An 11,405-nucleotide genomic window follows, 5' to 3' on the forward strand; every position below is an offset into this window, starting at 1 on the left:
ACCCCTATCTCTCTGTTCCCTCCCTCCATCTGCCTCTTCTTGCTATTTTATTCCCTCTTCAAGATGAGATTCAAGCTTCCTCACTTGAGGCTTTCTTTTTTTGTTTTGCATATTTAGGTCTGTGAAATGTAACATGGTACCTATATTTTATGGGTAATATCCATTTATAAGTGAATACATACTATGCATGTCTTTTTGCGATTGGGTTACCTCACTCAGAATGTTATTCTCAAGTTTCATCCATTTGTCTGTAAATTTCACAATGTTTTTGTCTTTGATAGCTGAATAGTACATCCATGTGTAGATGTATCACATTTTCCTTTCCATTCTTCAGTTGACAGACATCTAGGTTGTTTCCAGTTTCTGGTTCTTATGAATAAAGCTGATATGAGAATAGATGAACAAGTGTCTTTATAGGATGATGGAGAACCTTTTAGGTATACAGCCAAGAGTGGTATAGCTGGGTCTTAAGGTAGAAAAAAATCCTAGTTTTCTGAGAATGGCCAAATTGATTTCCAAAGTGTTTGTACAAGTTTGCACTCCCACCAGCAATGAAGAAGTGTTCCTCTTGCTCCACATCCTCACCAGTATGTGCTATCTCTTTAGTTTTTTTCACTTAGCAATTCTGATGGGTATAAGATAGAACCTCAGAGACATTTTGATTTGCATTTCTCTAATGGCAAAGGACTTTGAACACTTTAAGTGCTTCTTGGCCATTTGAGATTCCTCTGTTGAGAATTCTGCTTAGATCTGTACTCCATTTTTAAATAGGATTATTGGTATCTAACTTCCTGAGTTTCTGTTTTCATTAATTCTTTGTATTGTTTTCTTTGTTTCTAACTTTGTTTCTTTGTTTCTAATTTTAGCCCTGATTTTGATTATTTCCTGACTTCATTTTTTTCTTTACTTATTTTTAATTAGATATTTTTTTATTTACATTTCAAATGTTATCCCCTTTCCTTATTCCCTCTCCTCTTAGAAACCTGTTGTGGTAAACCTTCTCCCAAATATGCATGAAAACACAACACAGTTAACATGATTACATGCTGTATGCCTCGATTGGGCAGATCTACCACTATACTACCGTCGTCCACAGCTTATGTGACACCTTAGAACTTGCAGTTTCTCCAGGCCATGTGCTTCTGCTCTACTTTTCTTCTTCTTCTTCAACCTCTGCATCCTCTCCCTCTTCCATTTTCTCCTTCCTCTCCCTCCCTTCTGCTCCACCTTCCTTTTTATCTGCCCAATCATCAGCTCTCCTTTATTTTACAAATTAAGGTCAGACACAGGTTTACAGGAAATCACATGAGTGCTGACTCATTCCTTCTTCAGAACCCCTCACAGGAGAACAGATTTAACATCAAACATAATTAGCTCCAAGGCTATCCACAACAGAAACCCCTTTCTCTTCCCTCTTCCCCCTGCTTCTATGAGGGTGTTCCCCCACCAAAACACCCAGTCCCACCCCCGTGCCTTGGTGTTCCCCTACACTGGGACATCTAGCCTTCACAGGACCTAGGGCTTCTCTCTTCCCATTGAAGCCCAAGAAGGCCATCATCTGCTACATATGCAGCTGGTGCCATCGGTCCTCTTTGGTTGGTGGTTTAATTCCTGGGAGCACTGGGGAGTATGGTTGGTTCATATTTTGGTCTTCCTATGGGGTTGCAAACCCCATCAGCTCCTTCCATCGTTTCTCTAACTCCTCCATTCCAAACTGGGGACCTGGTGCTCAGGCCAATGATTGGCTGTGAGTATCAGCCTCTGTATTTGTCAGGCTCTGGCAGAGACTCTCAGGAGACAGCTATATTAGGCTCCTATCAGCATGCTCTTCTTGACATTCACAGTAGTGTCTGGGTTTGGTGACTGTATATGGGATGGATCCCAGGTGGAGCAGTCTCTGAATGGCCTTTCCATCAGACTCTGCTCCACATTTTGTGTCCATATTTCCTCTCTTGAGTATGTTAGTCACCCTTCTAAGAAGGACCAAAGCATCCACAATTTGTTCTTCCTTCTTCTTGAGCTTCATGTGGTCAGTGAATTGTATCTTGGGTATTCTGAAATTTGGGCTAATATCCACTTATCAGTGAGTATATACCATGTGTGTTCTATTGTGATTGGGTTACCTCACACAGGATGATATTTTCTAGTACCATCCATTTGCTTAAGAATTTCATAAAGTCATTGTTCCTAATAGCTGAGTGGTACTCCAGTGTGCAAATGTACCACAATTTCTATATCAATTCCTCTGTAGGAGAACAAATGCATTACTTCCATCTTCTGGATATTATAAATAGGGCTGCTATGAACTTAGTGGAGCATGTGACCTTTTATATGTTGGAACATCTTTTGGGTATATGCCCAGGAGTGGTATAACTGGGTCATCAGGTAATACTATGCCCAACTTTCTGAGGAGCCACCAGACTGATTTCCAGAGTGGTTTTACTAGGTTGCAAACCCACCAAAAATGGAGGAGTGTTTCTCTTTCTCCATATTCTTGCTAGCATCTGCTATCACCTGAGTGTTTGATCTTAGTCATTCTGACTGGTGTATGGTGGAATCTCAGGGTTATTTCGATTTGTATTTCCATGATGACTAAGGATGTTGAACATTTCTTTAGGCTCTTCTTGGCCATTCCATATTCCACATTTGAGAATTCTTTGTTTAGATCTGCACCCCATTTTTAAATGGTGTTGTTTGATTCTCTGGAATCTAACTTTTTTTTTATATAATTAGATATTTTTATTTACATTTCAAATGTTATCTCTTTTCCTAGTTTCCCCTCAGAAAATCTTCTATCCTCTCCCCCCTCACCCTGCTGCCTGCCAACCCACACACTCCTTCTTCCTGGCACAGACATTCCCCTATACTGAGGGATAAAACCTTCACAGGACCAAGCACATCTCCTCTCATTGATGATACTATGCAGCTAGAGCCATCAGTCTCTCTATGTGTTTTATTTGATTGGTGGTTTAGTCCCAGGGAGCTCTAGGGTTACATGTTAGTTTATATTTTTGTTCCTCATAGAGGGCTGCAAACCCCTTCAGCTCCTTGGGTGCTTTCTCTAGCTCCTTCATTGGGGACCGCATGCTCTGTCTAATGGATGACTGTGAGCATCCACTTCTGTATTTGCCAGGCACTAGCAGATCCTCTCAGGAGACAGCTATATCACTCTCCTATCAGCAAGCAATTGTTGGCATCTGAAATAATGACTGGGTTTGGTGGTTGTTTATGGGATGGATACCTAGGTGGGGCAGTTTCTGGATGGTCATTCCTTCAGTCTCTGCCCTGAAATTTGTCTCTGTAACTCCTTCCACGGTGATGATGTTCCACCTTCTAAGAAGGAACAAATTATCCACACATTGGTCTTCCTTCTTCTTCTTCTTTTTTTTTTTCAAAGCATTTTTTGTTGTTTGTTTGTTTGTTTGTTTTTTGAGACAGGGTTTCTCTGTATAGCCCTGGCTGTCCTGGAACTCACTTTGTAGACCAGTCTGGTCTTGAACACAGAAATATGCCTGCCTCTTCCTCACAAGTGCTGGGATTAAAGGCGTGCACGACTAAGTTCAGCCAGCATTTTTTTAAATTAGGTATTTTCTTCATTTACATTTCAAATGCTATCCCAAAAGTCCCTTATACCCTCCCATCCCCCTGCTCCCATAACCAAACACTCCCACATATTGGCCTTGGTTTTCCCCTGTATTGGGGCATATAAAGTTTGCTAGACCAAGGGGCATCTCTTCCCAATGATGACCAACTAGGCTATCTTCTGCTACATATGCAGCTAGAGATATGAGCTCTGGGGATACTGATTAGTTCATATTATTGTTCGACCTATAAGGTTACGGACCCCTTCAGCTCCTTGGGTAATTTCTCTAAATCCTCCATTGGGGTCCCTTTGTTCCATCCAATAGCTGACTGTGAGCATCCACTTCTGTTTTTGCCAGGCCCCAGCATAGACTCACAAGTGACAGCTATATCAGGGTCCTTTCAGCAAAATCTTGCTGGAGTATGCAATGGTGTCAGCATTTGGAGGCTGATTATGGGATGGATCCCTGGGTGCAGCAGTCTCTAGATGGTCAATACTTTTGTCTCAGCTCCAAACTTTGTATCTGTAACTCCTTCCATTGGTGTTTTGTCCCCATTTCTAAGAAGGGGCAAAGTGTCCACACTTTTTTTTTTTTGGTCTTCATTCTTCTTGAGTTTCATGTGTTTTGCAAATTGTATCTTGTATCTTGGGTATTCTACGTTTCTGGGCTAATATCCACTTATCAGTGAGTATATATCAGGTGAGTTCTTTTGTGATTGGGTTACCTCACTCAGAATGATACCCTCCAGGTCCATCCATTTGCATAGGAATTTCATAAATTCATTCTTTTTAATAGGTGAATAGTACTCCATTGTATAAATATACCACATTTTCTGTATCCATTCCTCTGTTGAGGGACATCTGGGTTCTCTCCAGCTTTTGGCTACTATAAATAAGGCTGCCATGAATATAGTGGAACATGTGTCTTTCTTACCAGTTGGAACATCATCTGGATATATGCCCAGGAGAGGTAATGTAGGATCCTCTGATAGTACTATGTCCAATTTTCTGAGGAACCCCCAGACTGATTTCCAGAGTGGTTGTACAAGCTTGCAATCCCACCAACAATGGAAAAGTGTTCCTCTTTCTCCACATCCTCACCAGCATCTGCTCTTACCTGAATTTTTGATCTTAGACATTCTGACTGGTGTGAGGTGGAATCTAAGGGTTGTTTTCATTTCATTTCCCTGATGATTAAGGATGCTGTGCATTTTTTCAGGTGTTTCTCAGCCATTTTGGTATTCCTCATGTGTGAATTCTTTGTTTGGCTCTGAGCCCCATTTTTAATGAGGTTATTTGATTTTCTGGAGTCCACCTTCTTGAGTTTGTTATATATATTGGATATTAGTCCCCAACTGATTAAAGTTTGGTAAAGATCCTTTCCCAATCTGTTGGTGACCTTTTTGTCTTATTGACGGTGTCTTTTGCTGACTCGTCCAGCAGGTCCAGTTATTCGAGGATCTCGAGGGGACCTCCTCCTAATAACCAAATGGGGGGTAGAGAGAGACGAGGGTCTTGTACGAGTAACGACACGGAAACCATTCTGAAGTTGTATCAAGACCCCAAAATGTATTAGCCAGGCCCAAGGTTTAAATACACAAGCAAAAGGGGAAGTGCCTTTCAGCAGGAAGGATGGGGCAGTAGAATTGCACAAGGAAATGGGGAAGTACAGATACTTATCAGTGGGAGGGATGGGGCAATACAAGCAAAAGGTGAAGTATTTATCAGTGGGAGGGGGGGCAATAGAATTTCACATTCTTAGGCAGTTACACGGGGAAGCAGGAACTTGGCGGTATCAGGGTATCTTGAGGTCAGGATATCCGGCGCTGACTTAGGGCTGGAACAATCTGTGGTTGTTCTCAGAGCGGTGTGTCGGTGGCCCGCTTTTGACCCTCTTTTCTTCTTGGGGGGAGAGGCCGAATTCAGAGATCAGGACAATAGCGTTGCCTTAATGGCTCCCAACATTTTGCCTTACAGAAGATTTGCAATTTTATGAAGTCCCATTTGGTGATTCTTGATCTTACAACAAAAGTCATTGCTGTTCTATTCAGGAATTTTCCCCCTGTGCTCATATCTTTGAGGCTTTTCCCCACTTTCTCCTCTATAAGTTTCAAGGTCTCTGGTTTTAAGTGGAGTTCCTTGATCCACTTAGTTTTAATCTTAGTACACGGAGATAGGAATGGATTAATTCTCATTCTTCTACATGATAACGGCCAGTTGTGCCAGAACCATTTGTTAAAAATGCTGTCTTTTACCACTGGATGGTTTTAGCTCCCTTGTCAAAGATCAAGTGACCATAGGTGTGTTGGTTCATCTCTGGGTCTTCAATTCTCTTCCATTGGTCTACTTGTCTGTCACTATACCAGTACCATGCAGTTTTTAATCACAATTGATCTGTAGTACAGCTTTAGGTTAGGCATGGTGATTCCAACAGAGGTTCTTTTATCCTTGAGAAGAGTTTTTGCTATCCTAGGTTTTTTTGGTATTCCAGATGAATTTGCCAATTGCCCTTTCTAACTCTGTGAAGAATTTTGTTGGAATTTTGATGGGGATTGCATTGAATCTGTAGATTCTTTTTGGCAAGATAGCCATTTTTACTATAGTGATTCTGCCAATCCATGAGCATGGGAGATCTTTCGATCTTCTGAGATCTTTTTTAATTTCTTTCTTCAGAGACTTGAAGTTTTTATCATACAGATCTTTCACTTCCTTAGTTAGAGTCACACCAAGGTATTTTATATTATTTGTGACTATTGAGAAGGGTATAGTTTCCCTAATTTCTTTCTCAACCTGTTAATCCTTTTTGTAGAGAAAGGTCATTGAGTTGTTTGAGTTAATTTTATATCCAGCTACTTCATTGAAGCTATTTATCAGGTTGAGGAGTTCTCTGGTGGAATTTTTAGGGTCACTTATGTATACTATCATATCATCTGCAAAAAGTGATATTTTGCCTTCTTCCTTTCCAATTTGTATCCCCTTGATCTCCTTTTGTTGTCTAATTGCTCTGGCTAGGACTTCAAGTACTATGTTGAAGAGGTAGGGAGAAAGTGGGCAGCCTTGTCTAGTCCCTGATATTAGTGGGATTGCTTCCAGCTTCTCACCATTTACTTTGATGTTGGCTACTGGTTCGCTCTAGATTGCTTTTATCATGTTTTGGTATGGGCCTTGAATTCCTGATCTTTCCAAGTCTTTTCTCATGAATGGGTTTTGGATTTTGTCAAATATTTCTCTGCATCGAACAAGATGATCATGTGGTTTTTGTATTTGAATTTGTTTATATAATGGATTATGTTGATGGATTTCCATGTATTAAACCATCTCTGCATCCCTGGAATGAAACCTACTTATCAGGATGGATGATTGTTTTGATGTGTTCTTGGATTCAGTTAGCAAGAATATTATTGACTATTTTTGCATTGATATTCATAAGGAAATTGGTCTGAAGTTCTCTATGTTTATTGGGTCTTTCTGTGGTTTAGGTATCAGAGTAATTGTGGCTTCAGAGAATGAATTGGGTAGTTAGTACCTTCTGTTTCTATTTTGTGGAATAGTTTGAGAGGAACTGGAATTAGATCTGCTTTGAAGGTCTGATAGAACTTTGCACTAAAACCATCTGCTCCTGGGCTTCTTTTGGTTGGGAGACTATTAATGATTGCTTCTATTTCTTTAGGGGATATAGCACTGTTTTGATCATTAACCTGATCCTGATTTAACTTTATTATGTGGTATGTGTCAAGAAATTTGTCCATTTCATCCAGGATTTGTACAGTATAGCCTTTTGTAGAGTATAGCCTTTGTTGAGTATAGCCTTTTGTAGAAGGATCTGATAGTGTTTTGGATTTCTTCAGGATCTGTTGTTATGTCTCCCTTTTCATTTCTGATTTTGTTAATTAGGATGCTGTCCCTGTGCCCTCTAGTGCGTCTGGCTAATGGTGAATCTATCTTGTTGATTTTCTCAAAGAACCAGCTCCTCATTTGGTTGATTCTTTGAATGGTTCTTCTCATTTCCACTTGGTTGATTTCGCTCCTGAATTTAATTATTTCCTGCAGTCTACTCCTCTTGGGTGAATTTGCTTCCTTTTGTTCTAGAGCTTTTAGGTATGTTGTAAAGCTGCTAGTGTGTGCTCTCTCTAGTTTCTTTTTGGAGGCACTGAGAGGTATGAGTTTCCCCTTAGAAATGCTTTCATTGTTTCCCATAAATTTGGATATGTTGTGGATTCATTTTCATTAAACTCTAAAAAAGTATTTAATTTCTTTCTGTATTCCTTCCTTGACCAAGGTATTATTGAGTAGAGTGTTGTTCAGTTTCCATGTGAATGTTGGCTTTCTATTATTTATGTTATTATTGAAGATCAGCCTTAGTCCATGGTGATCTGATAGGATGCATGGGACAATTCCAATATTTTTTTATTTGTTGAGTCCTGTTTTGTGACCAATTATATGGTCAACTTTGGAGAAGGTACCATGAGGTGCTGAGAAGAAGGTATATCCTTTTGTTTTAGGATAAAATGTTCTGTAGATATCTGTTAAATCCTTTTGTTTCATAACTTCTGTTAGGTTCACTGTGTCCCTGTTTAGTTCCTGTTTTCATGATCTTTCCATTGATGAAAGTGGTGTGTTGAAGTCTCCCATTATTATTGTATGAGGTGCAATATGTGCTTTGAGCTTTACTAAAGTTTCCTAAATAAATGTGACTGCCCTTGCATTTGGAGCATCGATATTCAGAATTGAAAATTCCTCTTGGATGATTTGACCTTTGATGTGTATGAAGTGACCCTCCGTGTCTTTTTTGATAACTTTGGGTTGGAAGTCAATTTTATTAAATATTAGAATTGCTACTCCAGTTTGTTTCTTCAGACCATTTGCTTGGAAAATTGTTTTCAGCCTTTCATCTGAAATAGTGTCTGTCTTTTTCCCTGAGATGAGTTTCTTGTAAGCAGCAAAATGTTGGGTCCTGTTTGTGTAGCCAGTCTGTTAGTCTATGTCTTTTTATTGGGGAATTGAGTCCATTGATATTTAGAGATATTAAGTAAAAGTAATTGTTGCTTTCTATTATTTTTGTTGTTAGAGTTGGCGTTCTGTTCTTGTGGCTGTTTTCTTTTAGGTTTGGTGGAGGCTTACTTTCTTGCTTTTTCTAGGGCGTAATTTCCATCCTTATATTGGTTTTTTTCTGTTATTATCCTATGAATGGCTGGATTCCTGGAAAGATATTATGTGAATGTGGTTTTGTCATGGAATACTTTGGTTTTTCCATTTATGATAATTGAAAATTTTTCTGGTTATAGTAGCCTGGGCTGGCATTTGTGTTCTCTTAGTGTCTGTATAACATCTGCCCACATCTTCTAGCTTTCATAGTCTATGGTTAAAAGACTGGTATAATTATAATAGGCCTGCCTTTATATGTTACTTGACCTTTTTCCCTTACTGCTTTTAATATTATATCTTTATTTAGTGCATTTGTTGTTCTGATTATTATGTGTCAGGAGGAATTTCTTTTCTGGTCCAGTCTATTTGGAGTTCTGTAGGATTCTTATATGTCCATGAGCATCCCTTTCTTTAGGTTTGGGAAGTTTTCTTCTATAATTATGTTGAAGATATTTGCTGGACCTGTAAATTGAAAATCTTTCTTCTTCTTATCTACTCCTATTATCTGTAGGTTTATTCTTCTTATTGTGTCTTGGATTTCCTGTATGATTTGACTTAGGATCTTTTTGCAATTTGCATTTTCTTTAAGTGTTGTGTCCACATTCTCTATGAAATCTTCTACACCTGAGATTCTCTTTTCCATCTCTTGTATTCTTTTGTGGATGCTCCCATCTATGGTTCCAGATCTCTTTCCTAGGGTTTCTATCTCCAGCGTTGTCTCACTTTGGGTTTTCTTTATTGTGTCTACTTCCCTTTTCAGGTCTTGTATGGTTTTGTTCAATTCTATCACCTGTTTGGTTGTATTTTCCTGTTTTTTTAAAGGACTTCTACCTGTTTGGTTGTGTTTTCCTGTTTTTCTTTAAGGACTTGTACCTCTTTAGCAGTGTTCTCCTGTATTTCTTTAGGTGAGTTATTAAAGTCCTTCTTGATGTCCTCTACCATCATCATGAGATATTCTTTTAAATCTGGGTCTAGGTTTTCGGTTTTGTTGGGGTATCCAGGACTGGCTGAGGTGGGAGTGCTGGGTTCTGAGGATTGTGAGTGGTCATGGTTTCTGTTAGTAAGAATCTTACTTTTGCCTTTCACCATCTGGAGTAACCTCTGGAGTTAGTTGTTATAGTTGTTTCTGGTTGGAGCTTGTTACTCCCGTGATTCTGTTAGCCTCTATCAGCAGACCTGAGTGACTAGATCTCTCCTGAATTTCAGTGGTCAGAATACTCTCTACAGGCAAGCTTACCTCTTGCAGGGAAGGTGCACAGATATCTGGTGTTCCGACCTGCCTCCTGGCAGAAGATGATGAAGGCCTGAAACAGGGCCTGTCCCAGAAATTGTGTCAATTCCACCTGTCGCAGAAGCTGTGTAGCTTCTGTAGTCTGCACTCTCATCTATGCAGATTAGTCTCTGAGAGATCCAGGACCAGAGATGGTTCCTCAAAGTGCTCTGATAAAGCCCTCCCGGGCAGGGTGGACGCCCATCCTCTGGCATGGAAGGTGTCCGGATATCTATAACCTGAAACGGGTTCTGCCCCAGAAGCTGTGTCACTTCTGCCTATCCCAGAAGCTGTTTAGCTTCTGTAGTCCATACTCTCACCTGCGCAGACTAGCCTCTGAGACATCCGGGAACCAAGATGGCTCCCCCAGGTGCTCTGGCAAAGCATTCCCTGGTGGGGTGGACACCTCTCTTCTGGCAGGAAAGGTACCCCGATCGGTTTTCCTTCTTCTTGAGTTTCATGTGTTATGCAAATTGTATTCTGAGCTTTTGGGTTAATATCCACATATCAGTGAGTGCATATCATGTGTGTTCTTTTGTTATTGGGTTACCTCACTCAGGATTATATCCTCCAGGTCCATCCATTTGCCTAGGAATTTCATAAATTCACTCTTTTTAATTGCTGAGTAGTACTCCGTTGTATAAATGTACCACATTTTCTGTATCCATTCCTCTGTTGAGGGACATCTTGGTTCTTTCCAGCTTCTGGCTATTATAAATAAGACTGCTATGAACACAGTAAAGCATGTGTTCTTATTACCAGTTGGAACATTCTCTGGATATATGCCCAGGTCATATATTGCTGGATCTTCCTGTAGTACGATGTCTAATTCTCTGAGGAAATTCCAAACTGATTTCCAGAGTCCTTATACAAGTTTGCAATCCCACCAAAAATGGAGGAGTGTTCCCCTTACTCCCTATCCTCGCCAGCATCTGCTGTCACCTGAATTTTTGATCATAGCCATTCTGATTGGTGTGAGGTGGAATCTCGGGGTTGGTCTGATTTCCATTGCCCTGATAATTAAAGATGTTGAACATTTTTTCCAGGTGCTTCTCAGCCCTTCTGTATTCCTCAATTGAGAATTCTTTGCTTAGCTCTGTACTCCATTTTTAATGAGGATATTTGAATTTCTAGAGTCCGGCTTCTTGAGCTCTTTGTATATACTGGATATTAATCCCCTATCTGATTTAGGATAGGTAAAGATCCTTTCCCAATCTGTTAGTAGTCTTTTTGTCTTATTGACAGTTTCTTCTGCCTTACACAAGCTTTGCAATGTTATGAGGTCCCATTTGTCAAATCTTGATCTTACAGCACAAGCCATTGCTATTCAGTTTTGGAATTATTCCCCTGTGCCCATATCTTTGAGGCTTCTCCCCACTTTCACCTCTATAAATTTCAATGTCTTTG

Source organism: Mus musculus, chromosome 14 (assembly GCF_000001635.26).
Source record: "Mus musculus strain C57BL/6J chromosome 14, GRCm38.p6 C57BL/6J".
NCBI classification, from domain to species: Eukaryota; Metazoa; Chordata; class Mammalia; order Rodentia; family Muridae; genus Mus; species Mus musculus.